Genomic DNA, 21,898 nt, shown 5'->3' with positions numbered 1-21,898 from the left:
AGAACCAGGAGATCACTGTACATGGCAACAAGAAGATTATAGGATGATCAATTTTAATAGATGTGGCTCTTTCCAACAAGGAGATGATTCAGATCAGTTCCAATAATCCTGGGATGAACAGAGCCATTTATACCCAGAGAGAGAACCATGGGAATAGAGTGTGGAACACAACATAGCATTCTCACTCTTTCTATTGTTATTTGATTGCATTTTATTTTCTTTCTACTTCTTTTTTTCCTTCTTGACCACTTTTTCTTGTGCAGCAAGAATATAAACACACACACATATATGTATATATACATATATATAAACATGTATACAGATATTGGATTTAATATATATTTTAACATATTTAATATATATTGTATTACCTGCCATCTAGGGGAGGGGGTCAGGAGAAGGAGGGGGAAATTTGGAATACAATTTGCAAGGGTCAATGTTGAAAAATTATGCATGAATATGTTTTGCAAATAAAAAAGCTTTAATAAAAAAGACTTTAGATGCTGAGATAATTCTATAAATATGTATGCATATATTGGATTTAATATATTTTTACCATGTTTAACATATATTGTATTATTTGTCATCTAGGGGAGGGAATGGGGGTAAATGGGGGTAAATTGGAACACAAGGTTTTACAAGGGTTAATGTTAAAAAAATTATCTAGCATATGTTTTGAAATAAAAAGCTTTAATAAAAAATTTAAAATTAAAAAAGAGAGAATTACCTGTTCATAACTTCAAATCATTTATTTATCTAATGGAAAATAACTCATTCATAGATATATTTTGGATAGCAGATCTTTATCAGAGTAGTTTGACACCAAGGTTTGACCCAGGAGGAAACAATAAGAAGAACAAATTAAATTAATTCTTTTTGGTCATGGAGAATGTAATTAGGAGTGATGGATTAAAGTTGGAAAAGTACTACATTAAATTTGATATAAGAAAAAAAAAACATTAGGCCTGTCCAAAAATAAAATGGGTTTGTAGAATCAATGATAGAATCCTTTTTTCTTTTACTTTTTCCTTCATTCCTTCTTCCCTCTTTCCTTCTCTCATTTCCTCTCTTTTTTCCTATCTCTTTTTTGTTATTCCTTCCTTTCTTTTTTTCTTTTCTTACTTTCCTTCTTTATTTCTTTTTGATATCCTCAAAATAATAGATTATTATTATTAATTATCACTAACAAAATCCAACAGTCAGAGTTACAAAGAGAAATTCCATTTAAAGTAACTACTGATAGTATAAAATATTTAGGAATATATCTGCCAAGCGAAAATCAGAAACTTTATGAGCAAAACTACATAACACTTTCCACACAAATTAAGTGTGATCTAACCAACTGGAAAAATATTAAATACTCTTGGATTGGGCAAGCAAATATAATAAAGATGACAATACTACCTAAACTAATCTATTTATTTAGCGCTATACCAATCAGACTTCCCAAAAACTATTTTGATGACCTAGAAAAAATAACAACAAAATTCATATGGAAAAACAAAAGGTCAAGAATTTCAAGGGAATTAATGAAAAAAAAAATCAAATGAAGGTGGCTTAGCTGCACCAGATCTAAAATTATATTATAGAGCAGCAGTTACCAAAACCATTTGGTATTGGCTAAGGAATAGATTAGTTGATCAGTGGAATAGGTTAGGTTCAAGGGACAAAACAGTCAACAACTATAGCAACCTAGTCTTTGACGAACCCAAAGACCCCAGCTTTTGGGATAAGAACTTACTGTTTGACAAAAATTGCTGGGAAAATTGGAAACTAATATGGCAGAAACTAGACATTGATCCACACATAATACCGTACACCAAGATAAGGTCAAAATGGGTTCATAGCCTAGGCATAAAGAATGAAATTATTAATAAATTAGAGGAAGACAGGATAGTTTACCTCTCAGACCTGTGGAAGGGGTCTACCTGAGCAACAAGAGAACTGTTCAGTTCTACACACATATATTGTATCCGAGATCTACTGTAACCTATTTAACATGTATAGGACTGCTTGCCATCTGGGGGAGGGGATGGAGAGAGGGAGGGGAAAAATTGGAACAGAAGTGAGTGCAAGGGATAATGTTGTAAAAACTTACCCTGGCATGGGTTCTGTCAATAAAAAGTTATTTAAAAAAAATCTATAAGTTAGATCTCTGGAGAAGGGAGAAATTTATGAACAAAAAAGAAATAGAGAACATTATGAAATGGAAAATGGATATTTTTATGACACTAAATTAAAAGGTTTTTTCCCCACGAACAAAATCAATGCAACCAAGATTAGAAAGAAAGAAGAAAGCTGGGAAACAATTTTTACAGCTACTGTTTTTTTTTTATTTAATAGCCTTTTATTTACAGGATATATACATGGGTAACTTTACAGCATTAACAATTGCCAAACCTCTTGTTCCAATTTTTCACCTCTTACCCCCCCATTCCCTCCCCTAGATGGCAGGATGACCAGTAGATGTTAAATATAAACATAAATTAGATAGACAATAAGTATACATGACCAAAACGTTATTTTGCTGTACAAAAAGAATCAGACTCTGAAATATTGTACAATTAGCTTGTGAAGGAAATCAAAAATGCAGGTGTGCATAAATATAGGGATTGGGAATTCAATGTAATGGTTTTTAGTCATCTCCCAGAGTTCTTTTTCTGGGCATAGCTAGTTCAGTTCATTACTGCTCCATTAGAAATGATTTGGTTAATCTCGTTGCTGAGGATGTCCTGGTCCATCAGAACTGGTCATCATATAGTATTGTTGTTGAAGTATATAATGATCTCCTGGTCCTGCTCATTTCACTCAGCATCAGTTCCTGTAAGTCTCTCCAGGACTTTCTGAAATTATCCTGTTGGTCATTTCTTACAGAACAGTAATATTCCATAATATTCATATACCACAATTTATTCAGCCATTCTCCAACTGATGGACATCCATTCAGTTTCCAGTTTTTAGCCACTACAAAAAGGGCTGCCACAAACATTCGTGCACATACAGGTCCCTTTCCCTTCTTTATAATCTCTTTGGGATATAATCCCAGTAGTAACACTGTACAGCTACTATTTTTGATAAAAATTTCATTTCTCAAATATATAGAAAACTGATTCAAATTTATAAGAATCTGATTCATTCCCCAATTGCTAAATGGTCAAAGAATATTGAGGCACCTTTCAGATGAAGAAATTAAAGCTATCTATAGTAACATCAAAAAAAAAAGCTAAATCATGTTGATTATAAAAATGCAGATTAGAACAATTCTGAAGTACCACATCATACCTATAACATTGCCTAATATGAGAGAAAGAAAATGATAAATGTTGGAAAACATTTGGGAAAACTGGTACACTAATATGCTGTTCATGGAGTTTTTGAGCTGATGCAAATATTCTGGAGAATGTGTTTGATGATGCCTTTTTAAAAAAATTTAATAGCCTTTTATTTACAGGTTATATGTATGGGTAACTTTACAGCATTAACAATTGCCAAACCTCTTGTTCCAGTTTTTCACCTCTTATCCCCCCACCCCCTCCCACAGATGAGAGGATGACCAGTAGATGTTAAATATATTAAAATATAAATTAGATACACAATAAGTATATATGACCAAACCGTTATTTTGCTGTACAAAAAGAATCAGACTCTGAAATATTGTACAATTAGCTTGTGAGGGAAATCAAAAATGCAGGTGGGCATAAATATAGGGATTGGGAATTCAATGTAATGGTTTTTAGTCATCTCCCAGAGTTCTTTCTCTGGGCGTAGCTGGTTCAGTTCATTACTGCTCCATTGGAAATGATTTGGTTGATCTCATTGCTGAGGATGGCCAGGTCCATCAGAACTGGTCATCATATAGTATTGTTGTTGAAGTATATAATGATATCCTGGTCCTTCTCATTTCACTCAGTGTCAGTTCATGAGAGTCTCTCCAGGCCTTTCTGAAATCATCTTGTTGGTCATTTCTTACAGAACAATAATATTCCATAATATTCATATACCACAATTTATTCAGCCATTCTCCAACTGATGGACATCCATTCAGTTTCCAGTTTCTAGCCACTACAAAAAGGGCTGCAACAAACATTCGTGCACATACAGGTCCCTTTCCCTTCTTTATAATCTCTTTGGGATATAATCCCAGTAGTAACACTGCTGGATCAAAGGGTATGCACAGTTTGATAACTTTTTGAGCATAGTTCCAAACTACTCTCCAGAATGGTTGGATTCGTTCACAACTCCACTAACAATGCATCAATGTCCCAGTTTTCCCGTATCCCCTCCAACAATCATCATTATTTTTTCCTGTCATCTTAGCCAATCTGACAGGTGTGTAGTGGTATCTTAGAGCTGTCTTAATTTGCATTTCTCTGATTAATAATGACTTGGAGCATCTTTTCATATGACTAGAAATAGTTTCACTTTCCATCTGAGAATTGTCTGTTCATATCCTTTGACCATTTTTCAATTGGAGAATGGCTTGATTTTTTATAAATTAGAGTTAATTCTCTATATATTTTGGAAATGAGGCCTTTAGATGATGCCTTTTATGTCACGTCTTCCATATAAGCCAAGTTGTTGTTAGTAACATTCCACAATCTACTTATGGCTATACCTTATACTTATACCTGATCCTTTTCAGTACCTGAAATTTTTATTGCTTTGGGATCATTATGCTTCAAATTTGTGCATGTAGTATCATTGGGAGGATATTCATGTTAAAATGATAGGTTTGGGGGTCAAACATACCTGTGACTATAAGTGTATAAGGATCCCCCTCCCCTTTTTCAGTTCTGAGCCCAATTTATTGTCCATCAGCAGGATCTTGTCCAAAAACATACAATACAGTAATAATTCAATAGGATGTCCATCCAACAGTATGTAATAATTTGACCTAATATATATTTTCTCTCTACTTATTTCATTTTGTATGAATGGTTAGCACAAACTCTTTTAAGGAGCTATATATCTCATTTAAAAAAACTCTTTAGTGTTTCAGTATTGATTCAATAAGCTCAATAATGCAAACACGGATATCTAAGGCACTATAAGAATATACAGCTAACAAATTAGGACAATTTAGTACAAAACATTTGCACTCTGGAAAACGACTCAAAATATGTGTCCTACTGAGAGTAGATAAGACTTGGAATTGACATTAAATTCCTCAGGACAATAATAAGTTGCATTAAACATTTATTATTTTAATGTATTATTTTATATTTATTACCTTGATAATAAGCAGTCTCCTAGAACAAAGTAGAGACTTCAAAAACATTATCCTTTTTCTTTTTTTCCCCTTATCTTTACATCCTATTATGTTTGGAGGTGATAAAATCCTCTATAATCTTGGGGAAATGGAGGTCCAGAGTCATAGGACTGGAAGGAATCTTGAGATATTATGCTGTCTATACATTAGCTCTCGGGAAGGTCTACCTCTAAACTATCAAAAATAGTTACAAAGTTTACCAAATATACATCAGTATTAGGCAGAAAAACAGTGAATTTGGAGTTAGGATGCCAGGGTGTAAATTCTATCCCTGCTTTTTATTGCTTGTATTAAGTCACGTCAAAAAGCATATTTTACATATCTTATGTGAGCTAGACATTGTGTCAAATGATAGAGGTTAAAAAAAAAAAACAAACAAACAAAAACAAAACTTGCTCTCAATTTCTTCAAAGTCTAACATGCAACTATGAGCAAGTTATTTCCATTCACTAGGTCTCAGCTTATTTCTCTGAAAAATGAGAATATATGATCTCTATGGTCAGTTCTAACATTCAGTGGACCTATGGTTTCATATTCCTCAAAAAAGTAATTCATTCAATTGAGTTGGGATGAGCCTTGCAGATAGTCTAGACAAACTATTCTTACATTTACAAAGGGGGAAATGGAGGTTTAGAGAATGAGTGTTTTTACTTAGGTTTCACAGAGTATTAGACAAGACAAGGCTAGATTCCAGATCTTTTGGATATGGATAAACTAATCCTTAATTCCAAGACCAGTGGCTGGTTCTGAAATCTACTAGAGGGTTAATGGCAGGGTTAATGTTTTGAAAATACAGTTCTGACCATATTAAATCTTCTATCCTGCCCCCTTAATCTGTCTCTTTGGCCCCTATTGACTCTAAGATCAAATATAAAATCATTTATTTGGTTTTTAAAGCCTTTCATAATCATTTCATAACCCTTTGGGGATTGAAGGACTAAAATCTGGTATGTAAAGAAATGCCATTTAATTACAGAAATAGTTTCTGTACCCTGCTTCCAAAATTGCTGTTTTTGTTAGTGTTAAAAGCTCAGTGTAAAACTATAACATGATGGTAGCTTAATTTTCAATTTTTTGTCTGTAATTAACATCTTTCCTAAAGGATACTTTATAGTAAGTAATATATGGAGTCTCTAATAATAAAATATTTCAGTGCTTTAAACTGAAAATTTCTAAGAATGGTAGAATGGCATGTTCAAGGATCGGTTTTTATTAATTACATTGGTTTAGTTTGCAAATCTATTACCATGTTACAAAGAAACTGGCATCCTCCTCTGCTTTATAAAATGTAATATCAGAATACATTCCCTGTTGAATACTTTTTCATTATTTGAATAATATTTTATAATAAATATAACTTTACAATCCTAATGCTTTTATATTGGCACACAATAATTAAATTCTAGGAAGTGAATACTAACTAAAATACTTAAATGTAGCTCAAAATAGAGGCATTAGGATATTTTACAAATTTGCTGTTTTCCAGGCATGGAAGTTAGGTGTAAAGCTATATAATACCTCCTATACAATTCCTTTTCCTCTTATACTGCCATCAGTCTGGGCAGGCTCTTATACCTCATGTTTTGACTATTACCATATCCTGCTGGTTGGTTTCCCCAGTTCATCTCACCCTATCCCAGGAAATTCTCTACTTAATTGCCAAAGAGCTGTTTTGAAAGCACAGTTCTGACCATGTTAAATCTTCTACCTTACCCCATTAATTTGTCTCTTTGGTCCCTATTGACTCTAAGATCAAATATAAAATCATTTGTTTGGTTTTTAAAGCCTTTCATAATCATTTCATAAGGCTGATCCCTTCCTATCTTTCCAGTCTTTTTATATCCTAAACTTTATGCCCCCTACTTACTTTCCAATACTACAGTGACATTTATCTTTTGCATCTTTTTGCCACTGGACAATTTACCTCCTAACACTGGGAATTTTCGCTGCTTATTTCTCATTCCCGGGAATTTGACCTGCTTGGTTTCCTTCAAATCCCCATTAAATTTTTTCTATTTCTGCAAGAAGCCTTTTCCTATTCCTTCCTTTTGCACTTAACATATTCTGTCTATATCTTATTTGTACATGGTTGCTTGCCTATTGTTTCCCTCATTAGACTGTGAATTTCTTAAAAACAATGTCTTTTACTTATTTTTCCATCCTTTGGATTTAGTCCAATTTCTGGTGCACTTTTGGCATTTAACAAATAGTTGTTGACTATGTTATATTTTGAACTTGGGTGTAGCCAATATCAAATTGGACATGTTCAATATAGAAACATTAAATCTGATAAATAATTTAAAGTAAACATGATAAAAGCTAATGGCCCAGTTAATAGTAGGGCTAACAACTCAGCATAAGCAAATGGCCAAGAATAATAAATTTTATCTAACAATAAATATATAATATATATCATATATATAATGTACATTATATATATGTATATGTGTAACATATTACATAAGATAAACTCTATCAATTGAATTTCTAGATTAAGTTTTTTCCATCCCATACTCTTTCAATTAACAATATTCCATATTGGCAAAATTATATTATTTTATCTGTTACAAAATGAAAAAATAAAGGGATGGATGAACAAATAGTGAATCATCTATTGAATTCTTGCTTACCAAATACTACATAAGAAAGTATGTATGGCTTAACAAAATGGTTCTTAAATAGGGATTTCAGAGAAATAGGTTTGTAATACTTCAAAAATGGAATATTGCTATATAAAACGTAGCATTAATTAGCAAAGGTTGTGGCATAATAAGTGTTAAGATACATGAGATTTGAATACATGCACACGTGCACATACACACACATATATATATATGTATATACACACGTGTAGAAAAATCTGAGGAAAGACTCTTACTGTTAGGCATAGAAACATATAGGTATGGTAATTCTTGTACCAATGTGAGTTGATTGGATGACCTATGAAAAACAATATAAATATGAGATGTTATACCTCATTTATAGAATTATATAACACTTTGTACTCTTCTTAAACTCTGAAATCCCTAGTAGCATAAACAGTATAAAACAAACATATTGTGAAGAAATAAACTCATGAACTATATTAGATATTCAATCTGAATATTCTTATAGCTGTTAGAATTTGTTGATAGGTTAATGTTCTGATTAGTTATTCCTTTTGCTATTTTTCATATGAGATCTGGATGATGAAAATCAGTAGTGGAAGAAGGTTAAAACTATTCTCTTATTTTCTGTTTTCTCCATCATATAGATTGATCTTTAAATATGGAAAAAAGCAAAAATGTTAGTATTTACTGAAGACCTCAGAAAAGTTTAAAGATAAAGAGCACATCCATTTGCCCCTGTAGTACAACAGTAGAGGCCAGTTTTCTTGAAATAAAGAAAAATCTTCAGTGCTTAGCTACATGAGTGACTCTTAAAGGAACTTCATTGTTGTTTTCCCTCACTTGGAAGAGGGATTATTAAGAAAATGTTAGGTGTATCAAGTCACAGTGGTGAACAAAGATACTGTATATGAGATTCAAGCAAGGAACAAGAGGCACAGGCAATTGTTAGCTGATGCCACAATTACAATCAGGAGATAAATATTGCTGGGACTGAAATAAGAGAGATCGTGGCTGCTTAGTTTTTTTTGAGAAGAATGCTGAGAGTGTCCCTCTCCTCTTCCTCTTCCTCCTCCTCTTCCTTTTCCCCCTCCTCTTCTTCCCTTCTTCCCCCCATTGTACTCCTTTCCCCTCTCCTCTCCTCTTCTCTTCTCTTCTCTTCTCTTCTCTTCTCTTCTCTTCTCTTCTCTTCTCTTCTCTTCTCTTCTCTTCTCTTCTCTTCTCTTTCTCTTCTCTTCTCTTCTCTTCTCTTCTCTTCTCTTCTCTTCTCTTCTCTTCTCTTCTCTTCTCTTCTCTTCTCTTCTCTTCTCTTCTCTTCTCTTCTCTTCTCTTCTCTTCTCTCTCTCTCTCTCTCTCTCTCTCTCTCTCTCTCTCTCTCTCTCTTCCCCCCTTTCTGTCTTTCTGTCTCTGTTTTGTTCTCTCTCCCTTCTTCCTCTCTCCCTTCCCCTAAGTACAATGCTTCAAATTCTTTAAAATAACAGACAATATTTTATAGTGGATTGGATTCTGGACTTGTAATCAGAAAGACCTGGGTTTAAATCTCACCTTAGATGCTTGATTGGGAAGATCATTAGTCTTTCTCAGTTTCTTCACATGTAAAATGAGGGAATTGTATTTGATAACAAGTCCCGTCTACCACTAAATCTATGATTCAATGTAATTTATTATTCCTGTTTAATTAATTTGCATTAATTAGATAAAGTTTGATAATAGCTAGATAGCTACTTTTGATCTGTGTTCTCACTGAAGTGAAAGAAAAATCAATGAAAAGTGGATAGTGAAAATAGCAAAGTATATATACAAAAGTGAAATGTAATAAACGTGAACTCTCTTTGAATGTTGAAATTTTGTCTTATCTGAGGGTTCCCAAGCTAAATGACAGAATCTTATTGATTTGCTGTATTTTATAAACTTCCCAAAGTGATGAAACAAACCACATAAACCTATACTCCATGATTCCCCTATATTGTTAAGGGGGAAGGATGCTTGCTTAGCACAAAGAGACTTCTCTTAGGATCAGTTAATCTCAGGGAAATTGTACTTCTATTTTAATTTTCTGGAAGAATCATGGATCCCATTTAACCTTAGGTAAAATGAGGAAGAGTGAAGAACCCACAGAAGAGAGGATCTGGGTGGTAAATACCCTTGTTCACATGAAAATGGGTTCCATCCAAGGAGCAAATTATCTGCTATTTGGAATGCCTCCAATCCCTATACTCCTATAACATTAGTGAGTTTCAGTCACATGGATCAAATGAACTGTATCTCAATATACTAACTTGTTTGAGCCATCACCCAGTTTGAAGAAGCACAGAAGAATATTAGACATGCCTCTTCTTTTCCTCCCTATTATCCTTATGTCCTTCATTTCACCATATGCATTTGTACTAACTGGATTGCCTTTTTTGGGTTCCTATTCTTTTTTTGGGAGGAATAGTGACATCATAGCAGCTTTGATAGGCAGCTTTTCTGAGCAATAAAATGATCTAAGACAAGTCCAAAAGACTCATGATTGTAAATGCTATCTAGAGAAAGAATTGTAGTCTGAGTATAGATCGAAGCATACAATTTTCCTTCCTTATGGCTTTTTCCCTTTTGTTCTGATTCTTTTTTCACAGCATGCCTAATGTGGAAATATGTTTAACATCATTGTAAATGTCAAATTGCTTGCCATTTGGGGGAAGGGAGGAAGGAGGGAGAAAAACAAATTATAACTCAAAATCTTATAAGTGAAAGCTGAAAACTATCTTTACTTGTAATTGGAGAAAATGCTATTAAGTGCAAAATAAAAAAAAATAGTGACATCACAGTAAAAGCATTAGATCCAAAATTAAGAAGATTTAGGTTAAAATTCTGATTCTGCTACATGGGTGAAATAGGAAAGCCAATTTTCAGAATTTCATATACATCATAGAATTACTTTGAGATTCTAATAAGACACAACATAAGGTACTTTGCAAATTTTAAAATGCAATATGAAAATAACTTTCATGTTGCTGGGGAGTACAGGGGAGGAAAATTGGGGAAAACTTTGATGATGTCAAAAACAAGACACATTAATAAAAACACTTAAAATACTATATGAAAGTAAGGAAAGAAATAGTGAATAGAAGGTGGGCTTAAAAGTTGGGAAGATATGGATTCAAGTCTGAAACCTCTCATTACACTCAGCAATTTTTCAAAATGATAAATCACACAGAAGATGTTGAAGGATGTTCTAAACAAAGACTTTCGCATACCAAGGAAATCATTAGTCAGACCAAAAAAATCCAGAAATGAAACAAAAACAAACATAACAACTTCAAAACAAAACCCTAAACATTTTCATGTCTGTTATGGTAGAATAAAGAAACAAGTAGTTACAAATAGACAATGAATTATTTAGAAATTAAATGGTTGCAAAATAAAATGGGTTCAAGGTTCATGGTAGTCAAGGATCCAGACCTTGGTTTCTACAGTTACAATATATAATTTGAAGAGAATAAAAAATAGGGAGGAAAAAAACAGGATTATAGGATTGAGACACATAATTTCTTATTGGTAGAGGGCATTTGGTGACACTGAGGTGAGAGAAATTAAGGTAGTTTTGTGACATTCCTTAAGACAGGTGATCTTTGTAATTTTGAATGTATTTATTTATTATTTTTAATAATAGCTTTTATTTTTAAAATACATGCATAGATAGTTTTCATCATTCATCCTTGCAAAACTTTGTTTTTCAAATTTTTTCTGCCTCCAGTGTTTTTTAATAAGAATGGGTATTGGATTTTGTTGAATGCTTTTTCTGCATCTATTGAGATAATCATATCATTCTGTTAATGTAGTTATTGATATAGTCAATTATGCTAATAGTTTTTCTATTATTGAGCCAACCCTTCATTCCTGATATAAATCCTACTTGGTCATGGTATATTATTCTGGTAATAACTTGCTGCAATTTCTTTCTTAATATTACCCATAAGATTTTGGCATCAGCATTCATAAGGGAAATTGGTTTATAATTTTCTTTCTCTGTTTTGACCCTACCTGGTTTAGGTATCAGCACCTTATCTATGTCATAAAAGGAATTTGGTAGGACTTTTTCCTATTTTTTCAAATGATTTGCCTAGTATTGGAACTAATTGTTCCTTAAATATTTTGTAGAATTCAATTGTAAATCCATCTAATACTGGAGATTTTCTCTTAGGGAGTTGATTAATAGCTTGTTCAATTTCTTTTTCTAAAATGAGATTCTTTAAATAATTTATTTCCTCCTCTGTTAATCTGGGCAATCTATATTTTTTGAAAGTATTCATCCATTTAATTTAGATTATCATATAAAATGACATGCAGTTGGGCAAAATAGCTCTTAATTATTGTCCTAATTTCCTTTTCATTGGTGGAAAATTCACCCTTTTCAATTTTGATGCTAGCAATTTGATTTTCTTCTTTCCATTTTTCTGATCAAATTAACTAAAGGTTTATCTATGTGGTGGTAGGTTTTTCATAAAACCCACTCTTAATGTTGTTTGTTAGTTCAATAGTTGTCTTACTTTCAATTTTATAAATCTCCCTTTTTATTTTCAGAATTTCAAATTTGGTACTTAACTTTTAAAAAAAAAATTTTAATGCCATTTTAAATGGCATTTTTCATTTTTCCAATTTCTCAATTGCCAGGATCATTTATTTATATGATTTATCTGTTAGAGATTTCTAGACAGACTGAAAGTCTACCTTAAGGGGAATCAAAAGAATAGGTGAGAAACATAAAGAGTACAACTAGAATAGTAATTCTGTATATCCCCTAAAGAAACAAATTTTATTAAGTAGATTTAATAGGTAAATCAAATCAGATCATACTACTTAAAAAAAGTCATCAGAGACCAATTTGAGAGAAGAGATAAGTAAATAAGTAAACAAAAATATTCTACAAATATAAATACTATGAAACAAATAGCCCAAGCAATAGAATAATAATCATCATTATAAAATAATATAATCTCCCTTTAACCTGGTAATCTACTCTCAATGATCATTTAATCTGCAAATTTTATTTTGAGCCCCAGATATGTCAGGTTCTGTCTGGTGCCTGGAAACACTCTAAAATAGGTTTCATTCATTCAGAACTCTCTAGTTCTGAAGGTGGCTCCTCCCAGTAGATCTCCTTATATGGTTTTAAGTTATTTACAGATATTTCTAGGTAATTCTGCTAAAATCTGCCAGAAACAACAGTGAACAAAATTTGATAGAACCTTTTCAATTTGGTTTTACAATAATTAGTTCATGTGGCAAAGACCAATTCAAATGTTATGGTTCTGATCTTATTAACAACAGAATTTAAGAAAAACTTCAAATTAGGAGTTCATAATTCACTTAGAATTTTAGAGAATTTCAGTTTTTTACATACCACTTAACTTTTTTTTTTTTTTTTTTTTTACCATCAGCAATCTGAAAGAAGAATCCTGAAAAGAATGAGTGAGATCTTGACTTGAAAAATGAGACCTTCTGTCTCAATATTATAAGACTTCAATAAAAAATCCTAATTTTCCTCTCTTTTTTAATACTAATCAATGTAATTTAGATATAAAATTGTTAATCCAATTTTTAGAATTTATTCACTAAAATATAATGGTCTGTATATCTCATGAGAAACATTTGCAAACCAATATTATTTATGATCTTATGGCTTTTTCAAATTTTACTATTCTAATTAGAAAATGTTTACATTTTTGTCTTATTTTTATATCTTAGTCTGTTGTGCCACAGTTCCCTTTTATTGTTCTGCCTCAATTTCACTAAATTATGCTGCCTCAGTTTCCCTAAATTCTTCTGCCTCAATTCTCTTAATTGTTCTGTCTCAATCCCCCTGGTTGCAAACCCCCTTTCCTGTTCATTAAGACTGAGATAATTAGGACTGTGGAGATCTAGCTACTCTGGCATTCCAAAAGAGTTATAAATTGTAAATGCAGGGGTATGAGGGGGAGTTCAGACATCCTGGCTCCTAAATCATCCTAAGTCAGCAAGAAGTTATGGTCCTCATCCCCCACCCTGTCAGAACCAGATTGATGGTCCTTTTCTGGACATTTGTGCTTTACCAGTGTTAGGACTCCACCCTTTTCTCTCTCCAATCTTGGAGCCACATATAAAAATCATTGGAATCTCACATTCGATGTTGATACTGATGCTGAATGCTTTAAAACATCAGCCTTGGAACCAAAGTGGATCCTATGGTCCCAGAAAATCTTTCCCTCTCAGAAATCCAAATAAAATATTAAAAACTCTCTAATCTCTATCTTACCTCAGTTTCTCCAGCATTACAGTCTTATTTCCTGCCTTTTGAGAATATTATCTCCACATCGCCCTGAGAGAATAATATGCTTTAAAGAATGAATATTATACATGAATATATATATATATATATATATATATATATATATATATATATATACTATTAGCAAGTGGATGGAACTTTATTTAGCAGTACATGGTGTTTTCTTTGAATGTTGGATGATTGGCTTCATGGCAATTCAGATAATTACACTTGAAATCAAATTCAGAATAATATCAAATTATAGGCCAAGGAAATTTTATCTTATATAGCAAAGTTTCACTTATCACAGTTTAGTGTTAGGATATTATTATTTTGTGTGTATGTGTTGCAACAACAGATAATAATGGACAATATGAATACATTTCATTTATCCATTTATAAATTAAGAATGGATACATTGTGGAGTTTTTACACATAGTATATATAGTTGACTCAAAATCCCAGAAAAATTGTTGGCTACTATAATTCTTCAGTATTTTCTATTCACTTTAAGGCAAGATTGGAATCTTTGAATCTAAGGTCTATTGTTCTAAGTTGGCTTAAAGATGTACTTTAGAAATTTACTACAAGCAATCAATAGAACTGATAAGAAGTCCCAAGGATACTCATTGATAAGGGTGATTTAAATGATCTGTGCTACTTTTTTTTTTCCAACAGTAAGTTATTATTTTTGTCTGCTTTAAAGTATATGCCATCAAATAGTTATCATTTTTTTATTTTTTAAATTTTACCACATTCTTTTAACAGCTCAGTATATAGCCTAACAATATTGGGTTACAGGCGATGTTATTTTTCTAAAAGCAATTCTGGTAAAATGGTTTTCCAAATTTCACAATATAATAAAATTTAGAATATTACTATAATAACATATATGATATAATGTATTTAAAACATGAAGCATCATTACCAGTTAAGTGACATCAATTCAGTTGAATAAAATTCCAAATTAGAAAATCATTGATTTTTAAATTTTTTGTATTTTATATTCATTTCATTGGAGATCAATATAGAGCATTTATCTTTACTAACCTTAGTATAGTACTTTCCATGTGTCAGGCACTGTGCTAACTATTTTATAATCAAGTGATCTTTGCCACACCCCTTGGTAGTGGTAGATTATTAAAGTAGATGAAAAGATATTAAAATAGACAAAAATAATCCTTTTACAGATTAGGAAACTGGACTAAACAGAGGTGAAGTAACTTGTTAAAGTCACACAATTAATAAATTTCTGAGACTGGATTTTAACTCTGGTTTTCCCAATCCATGGTAGTTTTCTGATCATGTCTTCTTTCTGCTAATATCAAATGTCTTTTCCATTAAGTTCTAATTTACCACAATTATCCTGGTGGGAGACCACAGCTCAGTATAAATGAGACCACATGTTTTAGTTTCAAGACATAATTTCAGTCAGAAGAAACTTGGATTTACAATCTCAAATGAAAATATTTTGAACCTCAATTTTTTCCCAAAGGCTATTTATTACTAGTACTTCAAATCATGGGGCCAGTTACTCTCAGTTATCTACTGTTAAATATTTAAAGTGATAGTCTTGTATTATCACTCTTATTGTAGGATTCATGAAGATTTTCTGAAGCATGGAAATTGCAAACATAATCTTTATTATATAATAATGAAATTATAAATGAATATTCTTTACATAAGGACTAAAATATATCCTAAAGGTGCTATAAGGACAGAAATGCACTATGCTATCCTCAATTTAGTGCTGCAAACATATTTCTGTTTTCTTTTTTTATAAAGAAAACAAAGTTTCTCTTATCCTTTTTATCTGATTGAAATCAAACCCCTTCCTCAAAACCCTTGTTCCAAAATCTCCAAAACCTTTACTTTTAAACTATACATCCACTCTGTAAATAGACTAATCAGATCATAAGAAACAATTTGATTTACCAAGACACAAAACACAAACAATAGGACAAGATAAACAAATAAAAGCACTCATTGATGAAAATTTTCTGTATTTCCCAGTGAAAGGCTTAATCAAATAGTATATGAGAATAAATTCTGGATTGATATTATCCATAGTTGGGAGAGCTGTTTTGAAAATCCATCCTTTTAAAGGGTGCTTTTTAACTTATGCCTCTATTAAAGCATTCTTAGAGTTCTTTCCTTTTTCATCCTCTTCTGAATGGGAAGATCCCTTTGTTCTCTGGCCAATAAGAACTTCCCTAAGAAGCTGTATACCCCTCATGAGGGAGCACTCCCTCTAAGGAGTTACCATCTGGATATGGTTCCATATGGAGGTCTGGGAATGGGTTATCTGTTCCTGAAGAAGTCCATTGTTAGAAATTTTACCAAAATGCTGTAGGGTCTTCCTTCAGTAAAAGTCCAATAGTCACATGGAGATTTCTAATCTGAGACCCAAGATCTTAATCCCTTCCTTGATCATCATAAATGTTATGGTGAAATAAAGAAACTGATTAATTACATTTAAACAATATTTTATTTAGCAATGCATGTAGTTACCAAAAAAATGGATCCAAGGCTTTTGGTAACTAAGGATCCAGAACATTGATTTCTGCAAAGTTAATATACAATTTGGAGGGAGTGAAAAATAGGAAAAACAGAGTTATAGGGAAGAAGACACCTGGTTTCTTAGATGAGAAGTAGAGAGGTAGTTTTGTGACATTCAATAAGTCAGGTTACCTCTGTGAGGGGGAATGATCTTGTGACTTCTGCAAAATTAAATGATTTATAAGCAACTAAAACTTGGCTTCACAAAACAATGGATAAAAGCAAAATGGTGGCATTGGTACTATTTTTAATAATAATATTTTATTTTGTGTTCAACTTAACATATTGCAAACATCCTGAAGCAAGGATGCTGAATTCTATTGCTTTTATATATTGCATCCTCTGCTTGCCACTACCAACATGGCACTCTATACATAGTGCTTCATGAGTATGTATTTTTGAGTATCTGGGAACTTATTCATGCCACATTTTGGCAACCTTTGCTTTACTACTAAGCAGATAGAATTCTCTTGACTCCCATTCAAAGCTGACACACAAAACACATGAGGACACTAAGGGAGCCATTTGAGTGCTTCATGGGAGATTAGCACAGCAACTCCCATCACAGTTAATAAGATTTATGGAAGCAATCTGCCATGCATGGCATAGAGAATGTGCCATTAAAATAAAAAGGCCAACACCTTCAGAACTGAACAAAGTCAACTGTTTTTGCCTTCCCAAGAATTAGTGTGATAATATCTCTGCTTCTCTAAGATGTCTGATGTTATCCAAGAAGAAAAGTTGACTTAAGGTTAGCAAGGAATATTTAATTCTGTTGCATGAGGCAAATAAAATTTTACTTGAACAGGCCCTTTCCCTTCTCTAACAGGCACTGAGGGAAGATAGAGTAAAGAACTGGATCTGGAGTCAAGAAAATGTTCTGAATCTTGGATCTAACTAATTGGATGGCCACAGATATACCTCTCTAAGCTCCAGTTTTCTTGTCTGTATAATGGAATGAGAATTACATTATTGATTTCATAAGAATATTATTTTAGGATCATTTTGTAAACCTTAAAGTTTAGTAAAAATAGGAGGTTTTATAGTCCTCTATTATGAATGTTAGGATTTAGAAGTAGTTTAGAATATCCCCTCCTTCTCAAGGATGTCTTATCAGGTATCTTACTATGACAACTTTGTCCCTCTGCAACAATTAAATTGACATCAATCAATAATTATTTGTTAAATATGACATATTTCTATGAAATAGGCACTTTGTAGGAACTAGAATTTTAAAGACAAAAACTTCAGAAAGTCTATGATATATCTCTAAATATTGTCAATAATTCTAATGGGGTGTGTGTGTGTGTGTGTGTTTCTGACTATGATTAACTGGTTTCTTTGGTATTAAGAACTTTTAGTGTGGAAACTCCCTCTATTTATGCAGATCAATAAAAGAAAAGTCAAATAATTTACATGGAATGAGAGATCAGGATAGTCAGGATGGAGACTCTAGTGAGGATAGGATCCACCACCTTGCCCATCCTACCTTTCCAATCTTATTACACACCATTCTCCCTCATATGTTTGACAAGGCAACCACACTAGCCTTCTTGTCTTTTCCTCATCTCTGGGGCTTTTCACAAGTTGAGACCTATGTATGAAATGCAATCCTTCACCTTCATCTCCTACTTCCTGAAATACAACATGGTGTCTTAGTTTGTAAAAACAGCTGCAATTACTCTATTTTATACATAATTGTTATCTTGAGGAGTTTGGGGAGTTCATAAGGTTCAGGAGGAAAAAAAAAGCTTCTCTTCCATCTTGTCACATGATTGAGAACTCATACATTTTTAAAAATTCCTTCCTTTGGACTTCAAAGGAGTGGCATTTAATTAGAAAAAAATTAGGGATTTCAGGAGGCAAAGATGAAGAGAAATTATTCCAGGTATGTTGAATAAGTTGAACAAAGACACAGAGGTGGTCAATAGAATGATGTATGTGTATATATGTAGAAGCAAGAAAACCAGTATGCACAAAGCATAAGACAGCTAAGCGGTATAGTGGTTAGAGCAAAGGACCTTATTTCTTTTTTTTTTTTATTATTTTTTATGTAAAATACCAGCATCCTCAATTACTACTTGCTTCCTCTAAAAAATGGAGAGACAATTCTCCTCCAAATACTGATTTCCTTAACAGCTCTAGAGAGCAGCTAGGAACTGTATTTCTGCAAATCCTCTTGTGACAGCTATAAAGTTATACAGCCTTTTCAAGAATCAACTTGCTCTCTCAGCCACATACTTAAGGGATTTTGGAGTTTCCTGGGAAACCAGAATTCTGTCACAACAAAAAGTTTCATGGTTTCAGGTCTTCCATTTATTGTCTAACATTGTGAACTTAGATAGGATCTAGGTTTCCTTTCCTTGCCTCAGGGGGAACTTTCATACTGCTAAGCATATCCTGTCAAGGTTTCATGAAATACAATACCCCTTAACATCTTGAAGAGAAGTCCACACTCAGAAGCCTCATAGTCCTTTAGGTTTCCCAATATCCCATAGGGTACAAGGTTATACAAAAATGCAAAGTTTCCAAAATAATCATTGTCATTTCCCCATGGTAAATATGGACTATACCTTTTAAAATTTATGTTCCTATAGTTCTTTAACATTTACAAAGAGCTTCTCTCAATAGTTGTCCTTTACAATAGGCAGTGAACATGTTATCATCCCATTCATCCATTATATAGATGAGGAAATTAAACCTTAGGAAGTTATTTGATCTGTTCATAGGAATACAGTAAAACTAATTGGATTATTAACTCAACTTTCTTGATTTTAGGTCTAGTTCTTTTGACTATACCAGCTATCAATATTGAATGAGTTAATGGATAAAACCCAAAACATTCATTAAACACTTACAAATATATCTAAATAATGACTTTAAATAAATTCTAGGGCAGTAGAACCCAAAAAAGATGGAATGAACCCAAGATAATTTAGAAGGTTAGCAGGAAAGGTCTGTCACACCTGGGTGGGAATGGAATACATTTCAGCATAAACAGTGCCAATGAAGCTCTGGCCTCAGCAAACAAGGAGAAAGACTTGGGAATTGCTTAATTAGAAGCAGTAGCTGCTGCTTCCAAAACTCTCAGTCCAAGAGCTAAGGGAGTCAAACAATTGATCAAAGGAGTCTTTGCTAGCTGTGAGCTAGCACTCTGATAGTTTGATCATACTTCCTCATAATTCCAAGGAAAGGAATGCTCAAACATGGCTAGAACACAGGCCAGGAAAGTAGTAAACACCTCTCCTTTGATTATTCCACCTTAGAACACATGAAATCTTTGAAAATAGTAGCAGAAAACCTCTGAAACTTGGAATAGTGCAACTTCTCCAAAGGGAGCAGAGCTGTTTTTACAAACAGTCTGGGAAAATGAGCAAATAACAGAAAAAAAATTCTGACCATAAAAAGTTATGGTGACAAGGAATATCAAAACATACTCTCAGAAGAAGACAACAAAATTGAAATTCCTATATTGGAAGCCTTCAAAAAATATAGATTAGTCTCAGAACATGGAAGAGTTCAAAAAAGGATTTTGAAAATCAAAAAGTGCAAAAGAGGAAAAATCAAAAGCGAAATGAGAGTGATGCAAGAAAATCATGGGGGAAAAGAATCTACAATTTGACAAAGGAGACACAAAAATATTGAAGAAAATAACATCATAAAAAAGAGACTAGGCCAAATGGTAAAAGAAGTAGCAAACATCAACGAGGAGAAGAATGCCTTAAAAATCAGAATTAACCAAATGGAAACAAAGGTACAAAAATTCCCTGAAGAAAACAACTCCTTAAAAAAACATGGAAACATTTTCCATGACATGGAAAATAAACACAAGAGAGATCATTTAAAAATTATTGGGCCACCAGAAAGTTGTAATTTAAAAAAAAAGAACCTAGACATCATCTTTCAAGAAATGGTCAAGGAAAACTTCTCTGATACTCTAAAACCAGGGGGTAAAACAGAAAGAATCTATCAATTGCCTCCTGAAAGAAATTCCAAAGTGAAAACTCCAAAAATATTTCAACCAAATTCCAAAGCTACCAGTTCAAGGACAAACTATATAAAATATCATGGAGCCACAGTTAGGAAAACACAAAATTAAGCAGCATGTACATGAAAGGATAGGAGGGTAAAGGAGCTAGGATAACAACTATGAATCACCTACCCAGTGAAAAAAGTATAATCTGAGGAAAAATGGACATTCAATAAATAGAGGACTTTTAAGCATTCTTGATGAAATAAGCAGTTTCAAATATCATCTTCCCATGTAATAATTATTCCCATGTAACAGTTTAACTTAACTAAATCTCTTATGATTTCCTCTTTACATTTTTGTGCTTTTTTTGTCTCATAATTGAAAGTAAAAATTTTTATTTGACTCTGGTTATTTCATCAAGAATTGGATTAAAGAACTATATTAAAGTTAAGAGGGTGAAGGCAAGATGGCAGAGTAAAGTCAGGAAGCTGCTCAAGTTCTCTCAGTTTCCCTGAGAAACCACATGAAACCAATCCTCTGAACTGAGTCTGATAGAATAAAACCACTCTCCAGCTCAAGAATGATTGAGAAAACTTCAAGAAATGTCAGTATTACTGGGGTGAAAAGAGTATTCAGCCCAGGTCAGATAGACTGTGGAAAAGCTGATAAGAGGGTTTAATTACAGCAAATTAGCAACAAAGACCATCAGTCCTGGCTCAGTAGAGAAGTGAATCAAGGAAACAGCTCCCAGAACCAGCTCAGAAGACAAACTCTGGGAAACCATGCTATTTCTTGAAAAGAGAAGCCAAGCTATCCTTTACAAACACAAGGAGCTCATGTGCTCAAAAACAAGGCTTAGAGCTGCACAGAAAGCTTGGGACAGTGCCACTTTTGCCCCAGAAACAGAGTTCCTTTTTAAAAGTTAAAAAAAAAAAAAGATGAAATATCAAAAGGCAAAAAAATGAGCAAGGAACAGAAAAGAATCTTAATTATAGAAAGCTACTATGCCAACAGGGCAGATCAAAACACAAATCAGATTAGATCAGAATGTCCATAGAAGAAATTTCAAAGAGTGTGATAAATTGCTCTCAAGCCCAAACACACTTCTTGGAAATGTCCATAAAACTTTAAAAGACAAATAAGAGATGTAGAAGAAAAAATGAGAAAAGAAGTAAGAGGTATTCAAAAGAGAGTCAACAGTT

The sequence above is a fragment of the Sarcophilus harrisii genome, chromosome 4 (genome assembly GCF_902635505.1).
Source record: "Sarcophilus harrisii chromosome 4, mSarHar1.11, whole genome shotgun sequence".
NCBI lineage: Eukaryota > Metazoa > Chordata > Mammalia > Dasyuromorphia > Dasyuridae > Sarcophilus > Sarcophilus harrisii.
The sequence above is the reverse complement of the archived record's forward strand: the minus strand, read 5'-3'. Positions refer to the sequence as shown.